Consider the following 17,573-nt stretch of genomic DNA (forward strand, 5'->3'; position numbering starts at 1 on the left):
TCCCCGAGATAGTACCATAACCAGATATTTTCACCTTGCTCTTTAAGATGAAGGGCAAAAAAGTCACCACGTATTTAAAGGAAGTGCTATACAAAACAAAGATATAGATAGCTAAGCAGGAACAACTACCCCAGGCAAAGGTAAACCAGAAACCAGAAGAGAATTTTAAAACAAGAACAGAATGCTAGAACAAAGGAAAATAGGATAAGAAAGAGCTCTCAGAAATGGAAGATATGATTGTCAAAAAAAAATCCAAAAAACGAAACCATTCAATAGTAGACATATTAGTCAAGGTTCTCCAGAGAGACAGAACCAATAGGATATATATCTCTAGAAAGATATTTCTTATCGATTATTGGCTCATGTGACTATGGAGGCCGAAAGTCCCACTAGCTGCCACCTGCACGCTGGAGGCCGAGGGATGCTGGTGGTATAGTTCCAGTCTGAATCCAAAGGCCTGAGAGCCAGGGCAGACGGTGGTGTAGCTTCCAATCTGAGTCTAAAGGCCCACGAACCAGGAGCACCGATGTCCAAGGGCAGGAGACGATGGATATCTTGGCTCAAGCAAGAGAACAAATTCACCCTTCCTCCACCTTTCTGCTCGATTAGCCCTCAAAGGAGTAGATGATACCTATTCACATTGGTGAGGACAATCTTTTTTACTCAGTCTACGGATTCCAATGCTAACCTCTTCTGGAAAAATCCTCACAGACATACCTAGAAATAATGCTTTACCAGCTATCTGGACATCTCTTAGCCTAGTCAAGTTGACACATGAGGTTAACTGTAACAGTGGTACAGCCAGCATTCAACACAGGTCCCACTCTTAGGGGAAGAGATTGTTAGCACTACTTCTGTTTTCTCTCGAAGTTCATCTTCGGCTGCCTGTTGCTGCAGTGGCCTCCTAAGCCTTCCCTTGCAGCATCTCCACCTCCCCATCCTCCATCTTCTTGACCCTCCATCTCTCCTCCTTTTTATGCCACACAACTTAAGTCTAGCCCAGCTCTCTCAATGGTGCTTCCTACTTTTGTTATTTCAAACGTGCAAAAGCCTTTATGCTGAAGATGAAAAGCAAAATATACTCCAATTACCAACAAACATTCAACCTCCTGAGAAAGGTGGGTGGACTGTGTGTATGGGGCAAGGCAAAGATTTTAAATAATAACTAATTTTTTATTCCTGTCAGATGTATCATTATGTCAGTTATGCTTTTGTTTTTCAGGGATTTTCCTTCTCTTTTCCTGGTATTTGGTAGGTGTGCTTTAGTGGGTGATTGGACATGAAGGATGATAGAAATGGATGTGTCGAAGATAACTCCAAGGTTTCGCCCTTGGGGACTACTGGAGAATGACTGTGTTTGCCCAAAGCAAGGAAACTGGAAAGAGCTGGTCCTGCCTCCCTGACCCCAAAGGAAATTAGCAGTGGATGAGAGCTGAGAATTTTATTTCGGACATGCACCTTTTGAGGTGATGGTAATACTCTGAAGTAAAAATGTTGAGGTGGTGGGAGTTGTATGAGACTGTGATGTAAGTGGGGGAACAAAGATTGAAGATAAAAGAGTTGGGAATTGCCAGCTTGGAGGTGGGGGCTGGAGCAGAGGGACTGAAAACTTCCTTCAGGTGATGAGTATGCAAAAGGCTGACTGACTGGGGCAGGGGAAAGGGAAAGAATCCAGGATGGAGAGGGATGGAGAGTAAGAAGGGAATCAGAATGTTACAGCATTGTGGGAGCCAAAACAGAAAACGTTCAGTAACAACAGCAACAACAGCTAACACTTACAAACCTTTTATAATGGCAAGCATTGTTTCAGTTAAAACTCTCAATAACCATATGATCCAAGTACTCATTGATGAGGAAACTGGCTTATGGAGGTTATGTAATTTTTCCCACGTCACATAGCTGGTAATCACATCAAAATCAGAGGGACCCTAGGATCCAGGCCCATAAGCCCTGCACTGAAGGGTGCATCTGAGAATCCAGAGTTTCTGTACAATTATGTAATCCTCGCTGTGTCCCAGGTCCTGTTGCGCACCTTTCATATACTTACTGAATTCTCACACACTCTTCAGACCTGCTATCCCCAAGTAAGGTGCAGAGCGGGGTTATGTAACTCACCCCAAACCGCACTGTCCTTAAATAATGGAATTGGGATTTGAACTCTGGCACTTTGTTCCAGAGTTTGTATAAAAAGTGGCTGAGGGGTAAAAACGTCATTATTCCGTTTTAGCCGTTAAAACACATCCAGCCCTGTCTCACTCTGCAACCTGTCCTACAGGACTAAACTTTAGAAGCCACTGTCTCAGCCTCCGACCCATGGCTCTGGCCCTCTCTCCCTGCCCTGCCTCCACCCTGCAGGCTCACTCTCTGGGAAATCATAACATCCATTTCATGGCCTCCTGCCGCCTTTTCTCCCTTTCCTCCTTTGCAGCCATAGCAGAGAACTGAAAGTTTCTGAAGGACCCAGTAGTCTCAGTTGAGCAGATTTTAGTTCCTAGTAAAAATAGCTGACTGGCCCTAATGTAGTAAAAATGTTAATCGTGTGGGTATTATTTTCTTTTTTCCTCTCTCCATTTCTCTTCTCTCTGATCAAAGTGAGGACAAACATTAAATATTTTCCACTGTCTCTTAGGCCAGTATTCTTTCCTCCCCTCACCCATGAATGGATAGGGGAGCAGTGGTTAAAATGAAAGTTTATGTGCTTTTTATGAGCAGAATGTAGGGTTGCCAGATTTAGTAAATAAAAACACAGGACACCCAGTTGAATTTGAATTTCAAATAAATAACAAATAATTTTTTTTAGTATAAGTATGTCCCATGCAATATTTGGAACATACTTATACTAAAAATAAATATTCATTGTTTATCTGAAATTGAAATTTAACTAGGCAGCCTGTCTTCTTTCTGGCAACAGTAACAGATTGTGAATTCAGCTCCTCTTTTTTCTGACTTGGCAATTCAGATGAACTCAACCCAGTAATTCAATGGCACAAAATGAGAAACAGTGCAAAATGCAGCCTCTGAGATTCTGTCCCACTTGAACTCACCTGGAGATATTTATAAACCGCACTTCCTGAGTTCTCTGATATGACGGGTGACCGGAGACAGGATGCCCACATTCCCCAGGGAGTGGAGCAGGAAGATGTAGCTAACAATGAACAAAATTTTGTTTGTGCTGTCATCTGAGTCTGGGTGGCTCATGGCTATCTGGTTTCACACTGAGTTTGAGCATTCACTGGCTAAATCCATTCACTTGAAAGTAGTGTCAGTTCTGTGATTTTCACATTTATTTAAATCAAGTAAATAAGTATTCGAAGTCCCCCAAAGCCTCTCCTTTTCAGTTTTAAGTATCTGGTTTAAGTCTCAAGGTAATCTAGCTGTCTACTGGCTTACCCACTTTCTATAGTACTCTACTAACTTCAGGCCCTTTTTCTAACCTATAAAACTATTAAAGATGCTTAATCAGAAACAAAGATGATTGCAATTGAGATGGATAGAACATGTGCTGATGTGTGATTTTCGTTTTCTCTGATAGGTCTAATATCTTTATACATTTTGACAGTAAAGAGGACCTATTGTGTGTCAGCACCATGGAATTACCATAGTTTGTATCCATTAATAAATCCAAAGGAGTAAAAGGAATTGATCCTTTGTCATTCATTAATTCAGCCCTCAAATATTTACTTTGAGCCTGCTTGGAGACAGAGCTGAGAGGAGTGATGGTTAATCTTTATCTGCCATCCTCTGTTGCAGATGCGCTATAAGTGGGTCATCTAATGCTCACACACTCAGGAGCAGGTCCTCCAGTAATCCTCAGCCATTTTACAGATGGGTGAGCTGCTGAATCACCCACCTGGATGTGCAAGGAGATGCTGAACAACTCACCCAAGGTCGCGTTGCTAGAGAGCGTCAGTGGCAGGTTGAAACACAGGCAGTTTCGTGTTCCAGCCCCCTCCCTTCCATGCACAGCTTCTGGAGGAACAAAACAGGCACGGGCCCGGCGCTTAGGGAGCTTGCGATCCTCTCAGGGGCTAGTGCCTTTGATATACCGTCTCCCCCTACTCTCAGAAAGATCGATTTACCCATTTTGCTTTTGTGAAAGACCTACGTTAGTAGCTGTTTTCACTAACTGGAAGAAATCCCGAGAGGATTTTTCGCTTTTACGAAAAATGGCGAAAAGTGAAAATAGCGTTCAGCATTTGTTTTGCAGCGAGCTGTTATGGAGGCTGAGCAGTCAAGCATACTGTCTTATTTTAAGCCTCCCACAACTGCCACAGCAGACAATGAACCTTGACCTTTGACACTGAGGCAGACAGACAGAGAAGAAGGTGTAGACGTTAGTGACCTGCCTGCCCTGATGGAGTCAGATAACGAGAGGTTAATGGATGACCCTCTTCCTCTCTCTCCTACCACCCCCGTCTCTACCTCCCACCGCTCCGACCTCGGACGACTCAGCCTAACATCCCATCATCACCATCACCACCTCTCAGCCTTGCTCGCTGCCTTCCCGATTCTGTATGTGAAACTACACTGTACATACATTATTTCCACTTTATAGAGGCTGGGTATTTATCATAGCATTCCTGCTTTTACTATGTGTTAGTGTTATTTTCTGTTTTATGTGTTATTTGGAATGATTTGGTAGGTTAGTTTTTGGGTCTGGGAATGCCAAAAATTTTCCTGTGTAGGGGCTGGCCCCGTGGCCGAGTGGTTAAGTTCGCGCGCTCCGCTGCAGGCGGCCCAGTGTTTCGTTGGTTCGAATCCTGGGCGCGGACATGGCACTGCTCATCAGACCACGCTGAGGCAGCGTCCCACATGCCACAACTAGAAGGACCCACAACGAAGAATATACAACTATGTACAGGGGGCTTTGGGGAGAAAAAGGAAAAAAATAAAATCTTTAAAAAAAATTAAAAAAAAAATTTTCCTGTGTAAATTAATGGTAATTGCGTCTCTGCTTTCCGCCATTTTGGCTTACAGAAGGTTTCACAGGAAGCTCTACTTCCAGATAGTGAGGGAAGCCTGTACACGCTGTGTGCAAAGCCCAGCATTGATTAACAAAAGGCATTAGACCTACTAATTGCCAAAGCAAATGAATACATATTTGCAGGAGTTTATTTTTCATCTCATTGTGGAGAAGTAATAGTTTAAAAAACAGATATTGGTCAAGCATTCAGTAATTACAGTCTAGTCTAAAATGCTTATCTTCGATCATGCATATTTGTAAAATCTGAGCAAAAGTCTGCAAAGACATTGGAATATGAACCAATTTGAGCTTTATATGAAATTGTTCTTACTGTTATGGCATCTTTGCAAAAAACATTTCACAGTACTTGTGAGTCAAAAGGTTAGGATAATTTAGGAAACCGTGACTTACCACCTGTTCACTTGTTTTCCATGCTAGAATTCAGAAGATCTCCACTTCTCAGAACCCAGGCGGTCTCATGTACCCCAAAGCCATTGGACTAGTGGACAGGATGTCTGGTTGGATGGGCTACGCAGCAAAACTACCTGGTTTAATTGTCTATGGAGAATAATTCACTTTGTCCCTTTCAGAGCAACTGTCTTCATCGGATTTCCTTGTGCATTTTGTATAGAGACCTTTTTAAGTAGCTTTCCTGTTTTTTATTCATGGGTAATATTTGAGCTTTCTCCTACTTCATTTACTCTTTTTAAATAAGATATTCTCTGTTTCCTAATAAATCTACTATGGTCCTTTAATCTTGTTTTTCCATATTTTCCTACTGCTCAATTCTGGAATGTATTTTGTAGGAGTGTGTTGTATGTACCAATCCAAACTGAATATCAAGAACTCCAAATTTGCCCAAATAAAAATGGGTACATACACACACACACTCGTTGCCTTATAAATGAATTATTTACTGTATTACTTTAAAGAGCAAGTTCTTCTGGCTTATTTAAAATCTTCTTCTAAATACACATTCTTTAAAGAAAGTGTCTATTTTCTGACCTCCGTCCATCTGATGCCAGGAGAGTCAAACTTTTCAATAGTTCTAGACTCGCCCTGGCCCCAGTTTAAGCCATTTTGAAAGGTTGGCTTCTAACAGCTAGCTGTGGTAGGCGGCTAGGAGTGTGGGCTTCCCAGGAAGGCTGCCCTGGTTTGTAATTCCGGCTCTTTTTACTTCCCTGACATTTGGCCTGGGGCAAGCTATTTAATCTCCATAAGCCTATTTCCTCATCTGTTAAAGTCAACAAATATTACTATTGACCGCATAAGGTTGGTGTGAAATTTATAAAATAACAAATACTTTCTATTTACACCAGTATTTAAGACTTGTTATCATTCTAATTAGCAATTATTCAGGCATTCCAATTTGTGGATTACCACTGGCTCAGCTGGGCAGGGAAGTCTTATTTTAATTATAGCTAGTCGGATGGTACGACTTAAACATGTTATTCCTGTTTTCACAGGCTGCTCACAATGCCGCAAATAATTTGCTGCTCTGAAAAATCCTGAAGCACGAACAGTCTGTCCTTCCAGAAGGAAGTTAAAAGCAGAAAATGACAGCCTGGCTTCTCCAAGCTCATTTCAATATGTTTATCAGCAGAAGTTTTCTTTGTTTTCATCTTCTTGAGCCTTGCAATTCAAAGGAAAAGACGCCCAGAGTATCAGCTTTCTGTGTAAAGGAGAAACAAAAATAAGTATTGTAGGACTCTGGAGTTCCGACTTTCACTACCCTGCTGGCTTCTTCGGACACACCCAGAAACAATCCTAAAGATCATTATCCAAACCAAGAAGCAAAGTCCACAATCAACATGCCTCCTGAGTGACGAGATGAAAAGAACACTTACAGCCTGAGGGTTATTTATTTCAGGGGTGTGAGGATGATTACTTTGATTCTTTTTCCTGGCCAAAACAGAAGTGAATTTTATGCGGTTTCTGTTGATTTCTTCATTAACTCTTACCCTTTAGAATGGTTATATTCTTTTTCCAGGATTTGAATTTCTCTGAAATTTTCCTTTAAACTTTAAGTTATTGCTGGTCTTTTGCCATATTCCCTTTTAGTCTTTTGTGGATGGATACACACACACACACACACACACGCGCACTCACACACAGTGTATGTCTCCATACACTGCATTTTAATCTTTTTTTTCCTTCGCTTAATAGTATATCGTAGCATTTCCCCAAGCACAACTTTTAGGGCCTGGATTACAGAGGGTTTTTTTTCTCCTAATTCTACCTTTCTGTGAAGCAGACCCTCAAGCTTGATGTGGCAGTGTCACATCTGTGCATGGGCTGTGGGGAGGCTGGTGGAGTCTGTGGGACCCACCTGCTCGTTGCTGGTTTTCCAGCTTACCCACTACATTGCCATAGTGAGTGACACTTAGACTCACACGACCTCAAGCCTGGACGGCTTAGCTATTCAGTGAGGATTATAGTGTGTTTGCCAGACCTTTTTGGGGATGAGGGAAATGGAAGAAAGGAATGCCAGCCAAGTTTCTTCTTTCATAATGTTAAGGGCCCACAGCTCAGAGTGTGATTGCCAGTTACTTACACTCTGCTTTGATGCAGGGTAGATAACCAGTCCCACCGCCCGTTCCAGCCTTTCTCCACAAACACCTCACAATGCTGGGGTGATGGATGGAAACTAGACTTTTGGTGGTGGACACTACACAGTCTATACAGAAGTTGAGATATAATGATGTGCACCTGAAATTTATATAATGTTATAAAACAACATGACCTCAATAATATAAATAAATTTTGAAAACACCTGACAATGCAAACCAAAGCAAGGTTTAGGGTTTCCATCCACGTGGTAAGAGTGAGGGGATTATCAGTAGCTAAGTGGGGTACCGCTTTTTGAGAGCCTGCTATGGACCAGGCACTAGACTCAGAGCTTCATCTACATTCTCTTTTGCTTCTTGCAAGACACCACCAGATATTGTCATTATTTCACATATGCCTAACCTGAGCTTCAGAGAAGGTAGGGATAAGAGATTTGCCAAAGACTTAGTAGCTAGTAATCAACAAAACTAGGGTTTGAACGCAAGATTGTTGTATGCTAAGGTTTTGTTCTTTCCACTATGACGATCTGACTCCCAATATATGGCACTATTTTGCAGTTCTGCATCTATCCAGTTAGTTTATTTCAGTGAGTAAAGGGACCTTCTTTTATATTTTATTTTACTTATTTTTCAATACTGCTCATCGTTCTGCATCTTTTCTTTTTTTGTTTAACAATGTACCTTGGAGCTCTTTGTATATGAGGACACATCGATGAATTTCATAATTTTAATGTCTGGGTAGCATTCCATTTTTGATTGTAGAGTATTTGTCATGAGTCTTATTTGTGCACAACGGAATTTCCTCTGGATGATTTAAACAGAAGAGAATTTGTAGGAGACTATTGAACAACTTGAATCTCTGAGACAATCAGGGAGTGAATCTCTAAAGCTCTGCAGCCAACAGCGCTGCCCCTAAAAACCTGCGAGGAGTCCATGTGCATGGTAGGCCTTGCTGACTGGTGGACTTCATCACTGCACGGTCAAGTGGAAGCCCGTGAATATTAATATCCTTTTTTTTAAACTTGATTTGGTCAATTTCCCCAGAGAGAAATTCTCCAATCTTCTGCCTATAGATTAAGTCTGCCTGTCATGTTCTGGAAGCCGTATGGAGGTTGGTAGTGGAGGGGAGTAGATTTCCATACTTGCTTTCAGTCCAGTCCCTTATCACTGCTTTCAGCTGTGTCTAATGTCTCCAAGTCCATGGACTCCATGGTTCAAAGAGAATCAGCCTGTCTTCTGCCAGAGTGGGGAATGGTACTAGCCTGGCTACATAGGGCGTGCATAGGAATATTGGACTCCTTATATTTTCATTTGCTTTTTATATAGAATCTCAATCAATGCTCCAGTTTTTAGCCCAACTTCTAACATCCCACTTCAGACAGGCCTGGTACGTCCATGCCTTTTCAATGGCAGGGGTAAGAGGTGGAGGAGCCTGATAATGAGAAATTCCTTACTTTTTATTGGCTTTTCTCCCTGGTAACAATTCAATTTCAGCTTTCTCTGGCCTGCCACATCAGTTATTATTCATCTATCTACTTTCTGGTTTCCAAAATTTTGTAGACATTTCATTTGCTCTCTTCTCATCTCCATTTTCTTTTTCTTTCTTTCTTTCTTTCTTTCTTTCTCTCTCTCTCTCTCTCCCTCCCTCCCTCCCTCTCTCTCTTTCTTTCTTTCTCTCTCTCCCTTTTTTCTTTCTTTTATCTTCCTTTTTCTTAATTCTTTGGCCCTATATCATTTTAATTCCCTTACTGTAGTTTAAATGGAGTCTTGGTAGGTAAGTCGTGATAAACACCATATTAAATATAGCACGTTTAAATGGAGATCCTTATTGCAATACGACTTACAATAATATTTATCAGAAAGAAGATCTCCAGCCCTGCCCTTATTTATTAAGTGCTATTGTTGTCAGTGTTCCTAAGCACATCATATGAAGTTACTTAGCTAGTCCCTGGGGAAGCTCAGGTCATTGACTTCGGCATTCCAGGACTGCTGGCTAAGCTGTGCCTCATAACAGCTGAAGTGAGTGGTAAATGAGAACCCTGCCCATAAAGAGATGTCCTGGTGCCAAAGAAAATACGATAATAAAAACATGAGCTTTACTTACTTTTTAAAACGTATTAAAAGATCATAGGAAAACTTAGATACTATTTTGCAGTGTTTTACTATTTTTTTTTTTTACAGCTTTTAAAAGTTATTCACTTTGTCAGTGCAGTGGTCATGATATTTCTCAATTTTTACAAACATTTTGTTTAGAAGGCATAGGGAAAATTAAATTTGGAGGTTAGGAAAGATGAAGATACTGTGGATTTATGGAAAAAGTACCCCAAAATGTTTAGATATAAAAGAAAGAAATTTAAAGGCAAAATACAATAAAATAATTCATCTCAAGCTAATTCACATGATTAGCTTAGGTGACTGATTACGAATTGAAGTTATTTTGAAATTTCCGTTTTTAGCTATTATGGCATAATGAGGAAAACGGTGAGGACTTCTGAGCCCCTGCTATGCTTGGTTCAGTCTTTCTCAGCTCCTTAACATTAACCTGGCTTGATGAGATGGTTTGATGTCTGGGTTTTATTTCAAAATAACCCAGTGGAGGGGGTGGAGGGAAGTGAGTGGGTGTACAGATTAAACAAGATTGGCTCTGTGTTGATAGTTACTGAAGCTGGCTTGGTGAATTCATTTTCTTTCTACTTTTGTATTTTTGCAAAAATTCATAATAAAATCTTAAAAGGAGAATAATCACTTTAAAAAACAGACTTTATTTTTTAGCACAGTTTTGGACCACAGTAAAATTGAGCAGAAAGTACAGAGAGTTCCCGTATGCCATCCTTGTCTCCTTTCTGGCCCCCACAGCCTCCCCTACTATCAACATCCCACACCAGAGTGGTACATTTGTTACAATCGACGAACTCATATTAAGAGATCATTATCATCCAAAGTGCACAGTTTACATTACGGTTCACTCTTCGTGTACACTCTATGGGTTTGGACGATTGTATAATGTATCCACCATTACGATATAATACAAAATAATTTCACTGCTTTAAAAATCCCCTGTGCTCCGCCAGTTCATGCCTCTCTCCTCACTAACCTCTGACAACCACCAATCTTTTTACCATTTCCACAGTTTTGCCTTCTCCAGAAGGTCATATAGTTAGAATCAGAAGTCACTTTTTAAAATCAATACTCAAAATTAAAATCAGTATTTTCCCACATAACATTTATTTATGTAAAAATAAAAGGAATGCAAATGTAATGACATTCAAAGAAATTTTAAAACCTGGCTTCCCAACAAAAACATGAATGAGGAATATGCAAAAACCATCCCAGAGAGTAATATCCCATCTCAGGAACGAATACAAACCTATCTGCTGTTTGCCCACTCAAATCTGTTTCTCTTCTCTTCATCTCCAAGATGCTTCCTGATATTCTCTTAGACTCCTTTGGATTGGAGACTTGCGTCAGACTTGCTTTTCTGGCTTGACCTTAACCCTCTCCTTAAGACTTTACTCCCCGTGACTGACTGAGGAAAGGTCCTCGCTCAGCTGTCCCTACAGAGGAGTAGACAGCAAGCTTAGAAGTAAGACAGGTCGTATACTTCCTTGCTAAAGAAGGACTCTGTTCACTCTTTTTACGTTCGCAATGGTGGGTAACACAGTAATAATAAGAAGCATGTTTTTGAGTGTTAACTTATGTGCCTAGACTAATTTCATCCTCAGAACATCCTTAACAAGGTCGACTTTAATATTATCTCCATTTTGTAGGTGAGGACACTGAAGCAACAGAAATTAAATAAGTGGGTCAAGTTTGCCCTGCTGGTAAGAGGTGCATAAACTCTAGACAGGGAATTAGGAGGCCATGCTGTCCTCTGGCCTCTGCTGTGAACTGGTTATGTAACTTGAATAAGCCCCATAAACTCCCTGGGTCTGAAGACCACGGGGTTGGACTAGCCCTTGACCATCTTCTGGATCCTGTCAGCTCTGTGATTTTGTGTGGTGTTCACTCAAAATGAGGCATGCCCAGCCTTCAATGAGGTTCTTTTGGAGTATTGTTTTCAGTTAACTTTTCAACTAAAAGAAGTGTGTCCAAGTAGTATATATTGCTTTACTTCTTTTCTTTCATTCTTGCATCCCCAAATGGTTCCTCAGAGTATGATTTATAGCTGAATGGGAGCGGCAGTTTGTCCTCATGCAATGACTTCTTTCTCTAGGACTTCAGAAGCATAATGCAATGTATAATTCATCAGGATCCTTTACTCTTCATGCAAACATGTATCTGGAATCCACTCATCCATCATTTGGTAATTCTCTGCTCCACTTTTGTTATATTTTTGAGGCAAATAAAAGGTCAGACAAAACAAATGTATACCTTTGGTAGCCAGCCTCCAAGATGGTCCCCAATCCTTGCCTTTTGGTATTCACACCCTTATATGGTTCCTTCCCACATTATGCCAGTTGGTCTATGTGACCAATAGTAGATGGCAGAAGTGATATTATATCACTTCCAAGACTGGGTTATAAAAGGCTTCCATCTTGGTTGCTCTCTCTATTTCTTCTTGGTTCATTTGCTCTGGGGGAAAGCCAGCTGCCATGTCTGGAACAACTGTATGGAGAGGCCCATGGAGGGAGGAACTGAAGCCTCCTGCTTGAAGGAGGTCCTCCAGCCCAGCCAAGCTCAAGATGCTGCATCCCCAGCTGACATCCTGACTACAACCTCCTGAGAGACCGACAGCCAGATCTACCCAGCTAAGCTGCACCTAAGTTTTAGGGTAATTTGTTACGCAGCAGTAGGAAGTTAATTTTACAGATGAGGAAACTGAGGTCCTGGAAAGTTGAGCGAGTTATCCAAAACACTCAGTAAGCAAGTGGCACTGCTGAGTAAAGCTCATAGTTGTATTTTCTTCCATTTTGACGTCATTTATCAGTGGCACATTTTCTTGGCCACCTTATGAAGGCATTTTTGTTTGGGTTAATGATATAAAAACAACTCTTGTTATACCCTTAACTTGTAAAGTTACATTGTTTGTTGAAGAATGAAGGACTGATGTGTTCTTAATTTCTTCAGTCTTTAATTATTCCAAAAGAATAATTACTTTAGAATTGCAAAAAATGAAGGTAAATTTAAAATGACTTCTGTATATTTACACCACACATGGCGCCTGATTAGCAGGGTGGCCAACTGTGTTCAGTATAGTCCTGCCTTTTGCCTGTTGTCTGGCGTAATTGTTAATAGTGCTCCCTTTCACTCTCAAAAGCAGACTATGAATTATATGCTCACTGTGGGTAGACCAAGTCAACAAATGACTAATTCCTTGTTTCCTACCACACCACCTCCTGTTTCGACCAGAGCTACCTGCTTGGCCCCCTAAGGCTTGAGCCCATCCATCTGCATTCTCAGATTTGTTCTGGCCACCCCAGGCATTCTCAGTGAGTGCCTGTCTAGAACATCTTTAGCTCAGAATCAAACAGCACTCTTGGTGCCCGTTATTCTCCTGGTAGCAAGAGCAGGCTTTGCAGTCAAACAAATCTGCTCTCAAATCACTGTTCCCTGACTTACCAGCTATGGGATGAGGCTGAATTACTTAGATCAGGCTGTTAACAGCGCTTCTGCAATAGTGGAGATGTTCTATAGTTTGTCACTGTCCAATAGAGTAGCCACCAGCTACAGGTGACTTGCAGTGGGGTTAGTGTGAATGAAGAACTTGATTTTTAGTCTTAATATAACTTAAAAATAATTAGCCACGTGTGGTCAGTGGCTACTATACTGGACAGCTCAAAAACTTTTTGAGCCTTAGTTTCCTTTCTTAAGAAATAGAGATAGTGATACTTACTTTGAAAGGTTGTAAAAGATTTGGGAAAATGCTTCATACATAATTGATACTCAAATTATTGTTGTATTTGCATACATAGACTATTTGCTAGAGTCTGTCATCCAGTTGACCGTTGTCTGGCTCTGTGCCTTGACATCTCCTTCTTCCTCATTGCCGCCATGTGTAATCAGTCACTGTCCAGTGTTACTGGACCTCCTCAAAATGCATTGTGTCCCATGCCTCCCTTCTACTGCCACCATCCTAGCCCAGCTACCTTCACATCTGGTTGATTTGGGCCTAAACAGTCCCTCTGCTTGACTCTTGCTCCCCTCCAAGTCATTCATGACACTGCAGCTTGAGGCATATTTTAAAAACACAAATATTGTCATTCCTCTACTTAAACTCCTTCCGTGGCTTCTCAATTGTTAAACAAAGATAAAGACCAAGGCCGTTCCTGAGACAAAAAGCTGTGCAAGACCCCGCCTCGTCAACTACACCAGCCTCCTTTCTGATCAACAAGTGCAGCAAACTCCTTAGCTCCTCAGGGCTTTCCCACACACGGTCCCTTTGGCTGGCCTGCTCTCAGTCCATTCCTGCCATTGCATAGTTAACTCCTACCTCTTCCTAAGACCTCTGCTCAACAATTCTCCTTCTCAGGAGAACACAGTCTCCTGGCAACCCAAATTAGGTGGGATCAACTCTCATTGCATGCTGCCTTGTCCCTTCAAGGCACTTATCACAGTCTGAAATTCTACACTTATTCATGGGATTACTTTTTTAATGACTAACTCCCACGCCTTTCTGTAAACTCCAGAAGCACAAGCACTGTTTTCCTTTTGCTCACTATTGTCTTTTTACACCTAACGCAACACCTAGCTCATAGCAGACTCAATATATATTTGGTAAGTGAAGGAGTAGGGCCATGGAAAATGACGGATTTTGCAACAGGCAAACTAAACCTGTAGTTAGAACAAGACACAAACGCAAAAACAGAGGAGGAGAGAGAAGTTCAGCTTCAAAATAGTGCTTCAGAAAAATCTAGAAATAGCCTATTCACTATCAACACATCTATAAGTTTTGTTCTGGTGGGAGTGGACCAGTGGTCCTTTTAGTGCTTAGAGCTTCTAACGTTCATAACCTGGCCTGATTATGGCTGATTTTTTAAAACGCATATGCATTTTCAAATTTTTGAAAATGAGCTGTATTACTTTTACTCTTAAAAAGCCTGTTTTTGAAACCTAGGTTAAAAGATGTTGTTGCTTATACTGATAAACATTTTCAAATCCAGCATCACTTTATGATTTAGATAGTGTGAAAAATAGTGTACGTTGAAGTTGCGCTAGATCTATCCATAATATCTTTTTGCTCTTACTTTCAGAATCTTAGGCTGAAGTAATCAGAAATGACATTGAGCATGTGCTCATTTATGAAACAAATCCATTTTGTGAGCAAAGATATGCACAGTCAGAAAAAAATTATTTCAAAAAAAGCAAGAACATTGAAAGCACAACATACTGGATTTGAGCATCAAAGTTTTGATAAATACATGAAAAATTTGAGAATAAAGTGGAAGCATCATTGGATGGCTGAAAGTCTTTGAAAATTTCGAAATAGAACAAACAAGAAAAACCATAAATATTTAGAATAAGGCTAACATCGTATTGGTTATAAAATTGCATTAATATGATATAAAATCATATTAGAAGAATGATAGTCATTAGAAATGTCCTTCAACAAAAGTGTTTAAGAAAATCCTTAAGGCTAAATAGTAAGTGAAATTAAAAAATTATGCAGAAAGTATGCAAAAGTTCTTAAAAGGGGCTACACTTTCCTTTCGTATATGGAATACTTGAAATGAATTTTAGGTGCCTATGTCGATAATTTGAATATTAGTTGAATTAGATTAAGGAAGACTGTTTGAAGGCCAGTTGGTCTGTTCCTAAGGCAGGGGCAATGAGCTTGATGAGGAAGGGTGATATTTAGAAACAAAAGATGCAGGACTTGTGAATGGATAAGATATATGAAGGCGACACAGGAGTCGTTGTCTTAGATTCTTTACTTGAACACCTGTGTAGATGGTGGTATTGTATCTCATCCGGAGAGGATGAAAACTCAAGAGGAAGTGTATGTTTGAGGGCAGAAGTGAGTTAATTTTGGAGCATGTTGAGTTTGAGATACTTTTCAAATAACAAGACATGTCCCATTTGGCACTTAGAAATATAGGTATGGAACTCAGGAAAAAATTGGGAGTGATAAAGTGATCTAGGATTTATTCATATATAAGTGAAATCTGATGCCACAGAAGTAACAACAACAAAATCTTCCAAGGATATTGTGTAAAATCTTGCTCCTTAGAGCATAGCCCACAGTCCTGTATGAAAGTCAACATCCAAGATGGTCCTGTAGTGGAGGAAGAAATTTTCCTCTACTCTCTAGGTCCATCTGGCTGGTCTCAGAATTAGATTGACAAGAGACAGAATAACAGGAGAAAATCAAACAAGGTTTAATAAGATGTATACATGGAAGAGACAGGAAAACTGAGAAACTCACCAAAATGGCTGAAGTCACCACCTTAAATACTGTCTTCAGCTGAAGACAAAAGATGATGTTGGGGATAGTGGTTTTGGGCTTCAAAGAGGAGAAAGGCAATTTACATACATAGAAAAGCAAATGTTTGATAGACAAATGTTTGCCATGCCGTGTAGAGACAATGGGATGTGGAGAGGACTTTGATCAAAGGGGCCTCCATATCTACCACACCTAGTTCATATTATCCTATAGTTATCTATGGTGATAGCTCCTTCCTGGAACAGGTCTTCTATCTTAAATTCTTTTAGGCAGTCGGGGGGAGGTCAAAGTTTCTTCTTGAGTCTTTTCTTCTTGAAGATAATCAGCCCCACATAATCAAGCCAAAGAGACAGATTTTGAGATGGCAAATCCTGCTCCCCTGCAGTCCCCACCACCAGGTATTCATGACCTTGTGCAGTCTCCTCCCGTACTGAATAGGACTGACTTTATAATCAACAGGATATTGTGTAAATGACAGATGTGACTTCTGAGGCCAGGTCCTAAAGGACACTGTGACTTCTCTTTTGCTCTCTTGAATCACTAGCTCTGAAGGAAGCCAGCTGCCATGTCCTGAGGACACTGAAACTACCCAATGATCAGGAACTGAGGCCTCTTCTCAACAGTCATGTGGAGCAGATGATCCTCCATTTAAGCTTTGGATGACCACAGCCCTCGCCAACATTCTGCCTACACCCTCAAGAGACCCTGATCCAGAACCATCCAGCTCCTGGGTTTCCTAACCCTTGAAAAACTGTGTGAAATAATACCTGTTTGCTGTATTAAGCTGCTAAATTTTAGAGTAATTTGTATGCAGCAGCAGATAACTCATACCATCAGTATCAAAGGCATAACCTAAAAGCTTGTTGAAATGCAGAATCTCAGTCCCCACAGGGACCTAATGAATTAGAATCTGCGTTTTAACAGAACCCCAGGTAATCTGTATGCACACTAAGTTTGAGAAGGCCTAGTACACGGTAAAAAGGTAAGTGTGACCAGGACAGTACTGATGGGTAGGGGGAGGGCTACTATTCAAAAGTTGGGCAGAGAAAAAGGAGTGTGGAAGAGTTTGCTAGAGAGGAAGGAGGGCCATGGGGGAATAAAGTAACCAGGAGAAAGAACTGACGAGGAAGGCAAGAGAAGGGAAAGTTTCACGAAGAAAGGAAATGTCAATAATATCAAATGATGCCGAGACATTGAGCGAGAGAAGAAATAGAAAATGGCCATTAACGTTGTGTCTATGCTTTTAAAAATATATTCTTGTATTTTAGAGATAAATTCTAAAATACTTAAGGATGAAATGACATGTCTGGGATTTGCTTCAAAATACTACAAGAGGAGAGGAAATGGTGGTACAGCTGAGAATTGATAATTGTTGAAACTAGGGGATGGGTACATGGGACAAATAGTGTTCTATTAGTTGATCTATTTTATGTACGTTTGAAATTTCTCACATTAACAGGTTTTACAATAGCCATAAAATTGCTTTAGGAGATTATGGGTTACTTTTGTCAGAGTAAATCTATGAGAGTTCTGGAGCAGAAGCCAGACTGCTGTGGGTTGAGGAGTGAACGGTACGAAATAAGTATAGTGAGTGGTGATTACTCCTTTTAGAAGTTTGATTTTGAAGGAAAGGAGAGAGAACAGAAGCTTCAAGGGGAGGAAA

Source organism: Equus quagga, chromosome 3 (assembly GCF_021613505.1).
Source record: "Equus quagga isolate Etosha38 chromosome 3, UCLA_HA_Equagga_1.0, whole genome shotgun sequence".
Classification (NCBI taxonomy): Eukaryota; Metazoa; Chordata; class Mammalia; order Perissodactyla; family Equidae; genus Equus; species Equus quagga.